The sequence below is a fragment of the Saimiri boliviensis genome, chromosome 6, assembly GCF_048565385.1.
Source record: "Saimiri boliviensis isolate mSaiBol1 chromosome 6, mSaiBol1.pri, whole genome shotgun sequence".
Classification (NCBI taxonomy): domain Eukaryota; kingdom Metazoa; phylum Chordata; class Mammalia; order Primates; family Cebidae; genus Saimiri; species Saimiri boliviensis.
Genome location: NC_133454.1, coordinates 50168775 through 50177722, shown reverse-complemented (window position 1 = coordinate 50177722; position 8948 = coordinate 50168775). Strand labels below are relative to the sequence as shown.

General features: G+C 38.9%; 2 protein-coding genes across 4 annotated transcripts in view; one reads left to right on the top strand and one right to left on the bottom strand.

Moving 5' to 3' along the window:
- The window catches only part of LOC101043390 (NXPE family member 1), a 65428-nt gene that overhangs the window by 21777 nt on the left and 34703 nt on the right, over positions 1-8948 (top strand). The window lies entirely within an intron of this gene.
- The window catches only part of LOC101043064 (NXPE family member 2), a 125046-nt gene that overhangs the window by 89720 nt on the left and 26378 nt on the right, over positions 1-8948 (bottom strand). The gene's annotated exons all lie outside the window — the stretch shown is intronic.

Sequence of the window (8948 nt, the reverse complement as noted above, 5' to 3'; positions counted from 1 at the left end):
GACAGTGTCCAAAAAAAAAAAACTTGGAAGTGGCTCTTTCCCCAAGGCTGAAGTTCAGCCTTACTGGGAAAAGTATAGTTCATTTCACTGGAAAGCAGAGATCTTTGGTTTTCTCAGGCTAGAGCTGGTCTGCAGTTGCTGGACAAGCAGAAAGGAAGCCTCTATAGTCCAGGCAGGGTGCAGGCAACCAGGAACCAGGGGTGTAGACAAGTGGGTGAGGGCCCAGGACAAAGATGAGCTGTGCAGGGGTCCTGTATAGGGAATCGAGTGCCCGTGCAAGCAGGAGGCCTTCACAGGCAGGGAGTGTTGAGATGCCGTAGCTAATGTGGAAGGCCACGAAAAGTTATCACCAGGCCAGGATGAGCCTTTAGGGTTGCCAAAAGATTGCTTATTCTGGGAACATGGTTGGGGAAGAGCCCCACTAGGTGTTCCCCATAGCAAAAACAACTAGCCTACTGCACAGCCACCAGGAACAGCAGGAGAGTTCCTTTTTTCTGCAATGCCCCTCAAAAGCCCTCGACTGAGAAAGCTTAAAAATGTGCTCACTATACAGGAGGGTTTTTAAGGGAAATCTGTCCATTATTGCAGAGAATGTATAGAGGGAGAATTTGGAGTCAAGAGGCAATAAATCAATAACTGACACAGTCATCAACCCAATCCTTTCTACTGGGTAATTTCTTTAGGAAACAAATAGACTACTCTCTAATAGTTTGCATCTTAACAAAGAAAACATAAACTTAAATATATATGTGTATATAGAATATAAATATTCTCTCTCTGTGTGTGTACAAATATTCTATATATACAGACAGAGAACGAAGAGAAGAAGGAGAGAGATCCCCTGATACTATGTGTTTCTCTTGAGATATAGCCACATATTTTCTCCCCTTTTCGGAAACCCCTCTTAAAAACGTGGTCTATATTTTTTAGTCTTTGTTATTATTCTCTGTTACAACACATTCCAGTTTGGCTTATGTTTTAAATTCTTCTGCCAAGGGTACTAATGGCCTTTGTGTTGTCAAATCCAATGGCTACTTACTTGTCTTCATCCAACTCAGCCTCTGAGTAGCGTTTGACCCAGTTAACTGTGCCTTCTTTGTTCAACACTCACTTTCCTTTGCTTCTGTGCCACAAATTTCTCTGTGTTTTCCTCCTACTTCCTTGGTCACTCCTTCCCATTTTCCTTTGCCAATACCCCCTTTTCTGCATGGCCTCTAAAGTTGGAGTATCCTGGGGTTCATTCCTATGCAACTACTTTGCTCTGTCTATATGCTAATTTGGGGTAATACTGACTCCCTGGCTTAAATACCACCTATAATTTCCACAACTTCTAGGTATTTGTCTCCAGCTCTGATTTCTCCATTGAGCTTAGGACTTGCATATCTAATTGTCTACTTAACTTCCAATTTACCTATCCAGGAGATATCTCAAACTCAATATGATCAAAGTAGAATTCTTTATTTATATTCCAAAATGCATTAGTCCCTAGTTTTCTCCAGTTCAGAAATGTTTCCAGATTCATACAGGTAGTCATACATTGTCCTTGATTCATCCACTTCTCTCATTCCTTTCGAAGTTCTGCCATATATATATATATATATATATATATATATATATATATTTTTTTTTTTTTTTTTTTTTTTTTTTTTTTTACAATATATGTGAAGAATCTTTCTCCTCTTCTCGGTCTCTATTGCTACCATCTTAGTCTAAACTATATCACTTTCTTCCTGGACTCAGGCAATAACTGATCTTCCAGCTCATAGTCTTGAAACTTGTACAACCCATTCTTTACACAGTAGCCAGACAGAGAATTTTAAACTGTAAATGAGATCATTTTATATCCCTATATAAAACCCTTTAATACTTTCCAAAAGCCTCTCATGATCCATAAGGCTGAATCTTCCTTGTCACTCCAATCTCTTAAGTTTTCCTGACCACACAATCTAAAACTAGATCACTCCATCTCCATATTATTCTTAATTTCTTCACTGTTTTCTTTTCATGCGTGTCTGTATCACTATCTAAAATAATCTCATTTAGTTGTATATATTATTTTTAGGTGTTCTATTCACAGTAAACTCTAGGTTCTCTAACAGTAAGGACTGTGTATTTGTTCACTAGGCACCTTGTTCACAGCATCTGGAATTATGTACAACATATGTTAAAGCTTCAGTCCACACCTGTTAAATAAAGTACAATGATTCATTTTACATCTGCCAGGGAGTAAGTGGAATGTATTTTTTTTAAGGATGATTATCTCTGTTTTATTTTTTTTTTTAATTTCAACAGTTTTGGGGGACCAGTTGCTATTTGGTTGCACGGATAATTTCTTTAGTGGTGATTTATGAGATTTTGGTGCATCGATCACATGAGCAGTATACACTGCACCCACCTTTTATCCCTCACCTCCCTATCAACCTTTCCCCCAAGTCCCCAAAGTTCATTGCTTCATTTTTTTATGCCTTTATGTCCTCACAGATTAGCTCCCACTTATAAGTGAGAACATATGATATGATGTTTGGTTTTACCATTTTTGAGCTACTTCATTTAGAATAATAGTCTTCAATTCTACCCAGGTGGTTGTGAATGCCATTATTTCCTTCCTTTTTATGGCTGAGTTATTCCATGGTGTATATGTGTGTATATATATATATATATATATACACACACACACAGACACACACACACACAGACACACAGACACACACACACACACACACACACACACACATATATATATATATACACACCATATTTTCTTTATCCACTTATTGACTGATGGGCATTTGGGCTGGTTCCATATTTTTGCAATTGCTAATTGTGCTGCCATAAATGTGTGTACAAGTGTCTTTTTTCATATACTGACTTCTTTTCCTCTGGATAGAGACTCAGTAGTGGTAGATCTCCTTTTAGTTCTTTAGGGAATCTCCACACTGTTTTCCACAATGGCTGTACTAGTTTACATTCACACCAGCAGTGTAAAAGTGTTCCCTCTTCACTACATCCACCCCAACATCTATTTTTTTTTTAATTTTTTAAATTATGGCCATTCTTGCAGGGGTAAGGTGGTATTGCATTGTAGTTTTGATCTGCAGTTCCCTGATAATTAGTGATGTTGAGCATTTTTCCATATGTTTGTTGGTCATTTGTAGATCTTCTTTTGAGAATTGTCTATTCATATACTTAGCCCATTTTTTTGATAGGATTATTTGTTTTTTTCTTGCTGATTTGTTTGAGTTCCTTGTAGATTCTGATATTAGTCCTTTGTCGGATGCACAGTTTGTGAAAATTTCCTCCCACTCTGTGGGGTGTCTGTTAACTCTACTGATTATTTCCTTTGCTGTGCTGAAGCTTTTTAGGAGTTAATTTTAAAAATCCCAAACTCTAAAGACAAGAGTCCACACATGGAATTCCAGTTATTTTCAAGTTTGCAACTACAGGCATGTAATAAATGACTGGAATTAAACAAGAAAATGAATGAATCAATAAGTAAGTTCCCTGTATGACTTATATGGTGAGAAAGTAAAATTTCAGAAAAGCTTCCTGAGAGATAAAAAGAGATAAGAGATTAGTGACAGAAAATATGACTCACCCTCCTGTTTGCCTTCATCTTTATTGCCTCCTCTACTGAACATCTGTTGTTTATTGTGACTAACATTCCTACTTCCAGTAAGAGGGCTCTTCTTTTCCTGGAGAACTGTACCTTCCCCACTTTATAGCATGCTACCGAGACTCTCGATCATGTGATTTTTGGCGCTTACTAGTTCATTAAAACACTCTATCCCCTACACAAGTGATTGGTACTAGCACAGTTGATTAGAGTTGTTGGGTTTTTTCTATGACTTAATATAAATTCTGAAAAGAAATGGATCTCTCTCATTCTGAGGTCTTAAACACTGGTGACCTTCTGAGATCTTAATATAAATTCTGAAAAGAAATGAATCTCTCTCATTCTGAGATCTTGAACATTTAATATAAATTCTGAAAAGAAATAGATCTCTCTCATTCTGAGATTTTAAACACATGTATAGCTTAAGTTCATTAGGACTCTCTTTGCTGCATTATCCTGAGAGTGTCTCTAAGGAAACAGGACAGGAGAGCCTACAGACTTAGAGAGAAGCCTGTTTACATTGTTTGAACCGCAGATTGAACTGTATCTGAAGCTAGATTAATTCCTAAGACTTCCTACTCATATGAGTCATTAAGTATACTTTTTCCTTTAGCTGGTATGATTGGAAACAACAACTGAAAAAGGTAATTTATTTCGGTAAAGTCAACTTGACTCTGATATTAATAAATAAGAGAGATTACAGATGCAGTTGTGAAAGTTGTTACAGAGTCTAGGAAGACAGCATAATTAAATAGTCCCAGGATTTATGTTTTATATCAAAAAGAACTTGTTGGATACTCTTATGAGAAATACGTGAGATAATAGTATTTCTATCTTTTCCTATGACTCTTACTGTAATCAGTAAAGGTGGACACAGAGTTTGACAGAGAGAGCCAGGAAGTATGACCTTTCCGAATATCCCACATATCATATGGAAGCACTGAGGTTGTGTACAAAGGTCGGGAAGACAGAGTAGGGCTGTTCATAATCTCCAAGAGGGAAGAAGAGAGCATGGACTCTCAGAAAACTGGATATTGGCACTCAGCACCAGGAAATATTTCTAATCATTCTCTCAGAAGAAAATTGCAATAAATAACCTCAATATTTACAGGGAGACTAGCAGAAAATTTCAAATGCAAAGATGAACACATAACCAAAAATTACCAATCATTTGAAAGAAACTCATACTTGAAAGAGAGGCATAAAGCACAATAATCAGAAGAAATTAACATGCCAAGAAAACAAAGTTAAAAGGACAATTGATGTAAGAATTTGGAGGTGGGGGGACGCAAAGATGGTGGAGAGAAGCCAGCATCGGAATGCAGCTCCCAGGAAATGAGATGCAGAGGGCTAGAAGACTTCACCATTCCAAACGGGTTTGTTTCTCTGGGACTGATAGAGCACTGAAACAGGCCCAGGGAAGAAGCCTTAGGGCAAAGTGAGGGCGGACACGTCCCCACCTGAAACGTACAGCCGGCTTGGGGGACTTAACCCTCTCCGGGCTCCGTTTCGGATCCTGTGCTTACCTCATCGCTCCTGCAACCCACGGTCCAAGAGTCCGGCCAGTCAGTGGAGCACCATGGGTAGTCAATGCAAATCTGAGCAGGCTACCTCTGGATATGGCAAGCTGTCACAGGCACGTGGGCAGGAGCTTGGACTAAGGTCAGCGGGACCCACCATCCCACAGAAGGAGGCAGAGTTAAAAGCAGGGAAACAGACCATAAGGCCTGGCAGGCCCCACCTCCACAGAACTCAAACTGAAGCCCTCCCTAGAGACTCTAGCACCAAATACACCAGCTTGACCCCAACCAGGAAGATCCAGCAGGGGAAGGAGAGACACCATAGGGAAGGCGGGGCCCATCGCACCTGCAAGCAAACTCCAGGGAAGGACCACCCACCCAGCAACCTGAATGAACCGGAGAGAGCCCAGTAGCGCCCTCTACAGGCCAAAAAAGATACAGCTCCAACCTCAACAGGAAAAAACGTCACTCAAGAGACTCCTGAAATCACCAAATTCAAAGATTAGAGGGAGATAAATCCACAAAGATAGGGAAAAAACAGCACAAAAAGGATGAAACCATCAAAGAACAGAACACCTCTTCTCCTCCCAGGGATCACAACTCCTCCCCATCAACAGAACAAAAAAAGACAGAGAATGAATCTGACGGATTGACAGAAGCAGGCTTCAGAAAGTGAGTAACAAGCGTCTCTGAGTTAAAAGACCATGTTCAAACCAAATGCAAAGAAACTAAGAATTTTGAAAAAAGGTTAGACGAAATGCTAACTAGAATAACCAGCTTAGAGAAGAACATAAACGACTTGATGGAGCTGAAAAACACAGCATGAGAACTTCACGAGGCATACACAAGTTTCAATAGCCAAATCAATCAAGCAGAAGAAAGGATACCAGAGATAGTTCAAATCAATGAAATAAAATGAGAAGGCAAGATTTGAGAAAAAAGAGTGAAAAAAATGAACAAAGCCTCCAAGAACTATGGGATTATGTGAAAACACCTAATCTACATTTGATAGGCATACCTGAATGTGATGGGGAGAAGCCAAGTTGGAAAACACTCTTCAAGATATTATCCAAGAGAACTCTCCCAACCTAAGAAGGCAGGCCAACATTCAAATCCAGGAAACACAGAGAACACCATAGAGATACTCCTCAAGAAGAGCAACCCCAAGGCACATAGTTGTCAGATTCACCAGGGTTGAAATGAAGGAAAAAATCCTAAGACAGCCAGAGAGAAAGGTCGAGTCACCCACAAAGGAAAGACCATCAGACTCACAGTGGATCTCTCGGCAGAAACCCTGCAAGCTAGAAGGGAGTGGGGGCCAATATTCAACATCCTTAAGAAAAGAACTTTCAACCCAGAATTTTGTATCCAGCCAAAATAAGCTTCATAAGTGAAGGAGAAATAAAAACCTTTATGGATAAGCAATTGCTGAGAGATTCCATTGCTACAAGACCTGCGTTACAGGAGTTACTGAAGGAAGTACTAAACATGGAAAGGAACAACCAGTACCAGCCACTGCAAAAATGTACCAAATGGTAAAGAATAATGATGCAATGAAGGAACCATGTCAATTAATGAGCAAAACAACCAGCCAGTAACAAAATGGCAGGATCAAATTCAAACATAACAATATTAAATTTGACTGTAAATGGCCTAAATGCCCCAATCAAAAGACACAGACTGGCAAACTGGATAAAAAGTCAAGACCAATCCACCAATGGGTGCTGTATTCAGGAGACCCATCTCACATGCAAAGACTCACATAGACTCAAAACAAAGGGACAGAGGAAGATTTACCAAGCAAATGGAGACCAAAAGAAATCAGGGGTAGCAATCCTAGTCTCTGATAAAACAGAATTTAAACCAACAAAGATCAAAAGAGACAAAAAAGGGCATTATATAATGGTAAAATGATCAATGCAACAAGAAGAGCTAACTATCCTAAATATTTATGCACCCAATGCAGGAGCACCCAGATATATAAAGCAAGTTCTTAAAGACCTACAAAGAGACTTAGACTCCCACGTAATAATAGTGGGAGACTTTAACACTCCACTGACAATATTGGACAGATCAACAAGACAGAAAGTCAACAAGGATATCCAGGACTTGAATGCAGATTTAGACCAAGTGGACCTAATAGACCTTTACAGGACACTCCACCCCCAATCCACAGAATACACATTCTTCTCAGCACATTGCACTTACTCCAAAACTGACCACACAATTGGAAGTAAATCACTCCTCAGCAAATGCCAAAGAATGGAAATCATAACAAACAGTCTCTCAGACCACAGTGCAATCAAATTAGAACTCGGGATTAAGAAAAGCACTCAAAACCCCACAATCACATGACAACTGAACTTGCCCCTGAATGACAATTGGATAAACAAAGAAATGAAGGCAGAAATAAAAATGTTCTTTGAAACTAATGAGAATAAAGACACAATGTACCAAAATCTCTGGGTCACATTTAAAGCAGTGTGTAGAGGGAAATTTATAGCAATAAATACCCACATTAGAAGCAAGGAAAGACCTAAAATTGACACCCTATCATCAAAACTGAAAGAGCTAGAGGAGCAAGATCAAAAAAACTCAAAAGCAAGCAAAAGACAAGAAATAACTAAGATCAGAGAAGAATTGAAGGAGATAGAGACACAAATATCCCTCCAAAAAAATCAATAAATCCAGGAGCTGGTTTTTTGAAAAGATCAACAACATAGACAGACTGCTAGCTAGACTAATAAAAAAGAAAAGAAGAATCAAATAGATGCAATAAAAAGTGACAAAGGGGAGATCACCACCAATTCCTCTGAAATATAAACTACCATCAGAGATTACTACAAACAACTCTGTGCACATAAATCAGTAAATCTGGAACAGATAAATTCCTGGACACTTACACCCTCCCAAGACTAAGGCAAGAAGAAGGCGAAATCCTGAATAGACCAATAACAAGGTCTGAAGTTGAGGCAGCAATTAATAGCCTATTGACCAAAAAAAAGTCCAGGTCCAGACAGGTTCACAACTGAATTCTACCAGACATAAAAGAGGAACTGGTACTATTCCTGTTGAAACTATTCCAAACAATACAAAAAGAGAGAATACTCCCTAACTCTTTATATGAGACCAACATCATCCTGATACAATAATCTGGCAGAGACAAAACTAAAAAAGAAAACTACAGGCAAATATCCATGATGAACATTCATGCAAAAATCTTCAATAAAATACTGGCAAACTGAATCCAACAGCACATCAAAAAGCTTATCCACCACGATCAAGTAGGCTCCATCCCAGGGACGCAAGGCTGGTTCAACATATGCAAATCTATAAACATAATCCACCACATAAACAGAACCAAAGACAAAAACCACATGAGTATCTCAATAGATGCAGAGAAGGCCTTCCACAAAATTCAACAGCCATTTATGCTAAAAAAAAAAACTCAATAAACTAGGTATCAATGGAAGATATCTCAAAATAATAAAAGCTATTTATGACAAACCCACAGCCAATATCATACTGAATGGGCAAAAATTAGAAGCATTCCCTTCAAAAACTGGCACTAGACAAGGATGCCCTCTCTTACCACTCCTATTCAATATAGTATTGGAAGTTCTAGCCAGAGCCATTAGGCAAGAAAAAGAAATAATGGGCTTTCAATTAGGAAAAGAAGAAGTCAAATTGTCCCTATTTGCAGACGACATGATCGTATATTTAGAAGATCCCATCATCTCAGCCCAAAACCTCCTTAAGCTGATAAGCAACTTCGGGAAAGTCTCAGGACACAAAATCGATGTGCAGAAATCACA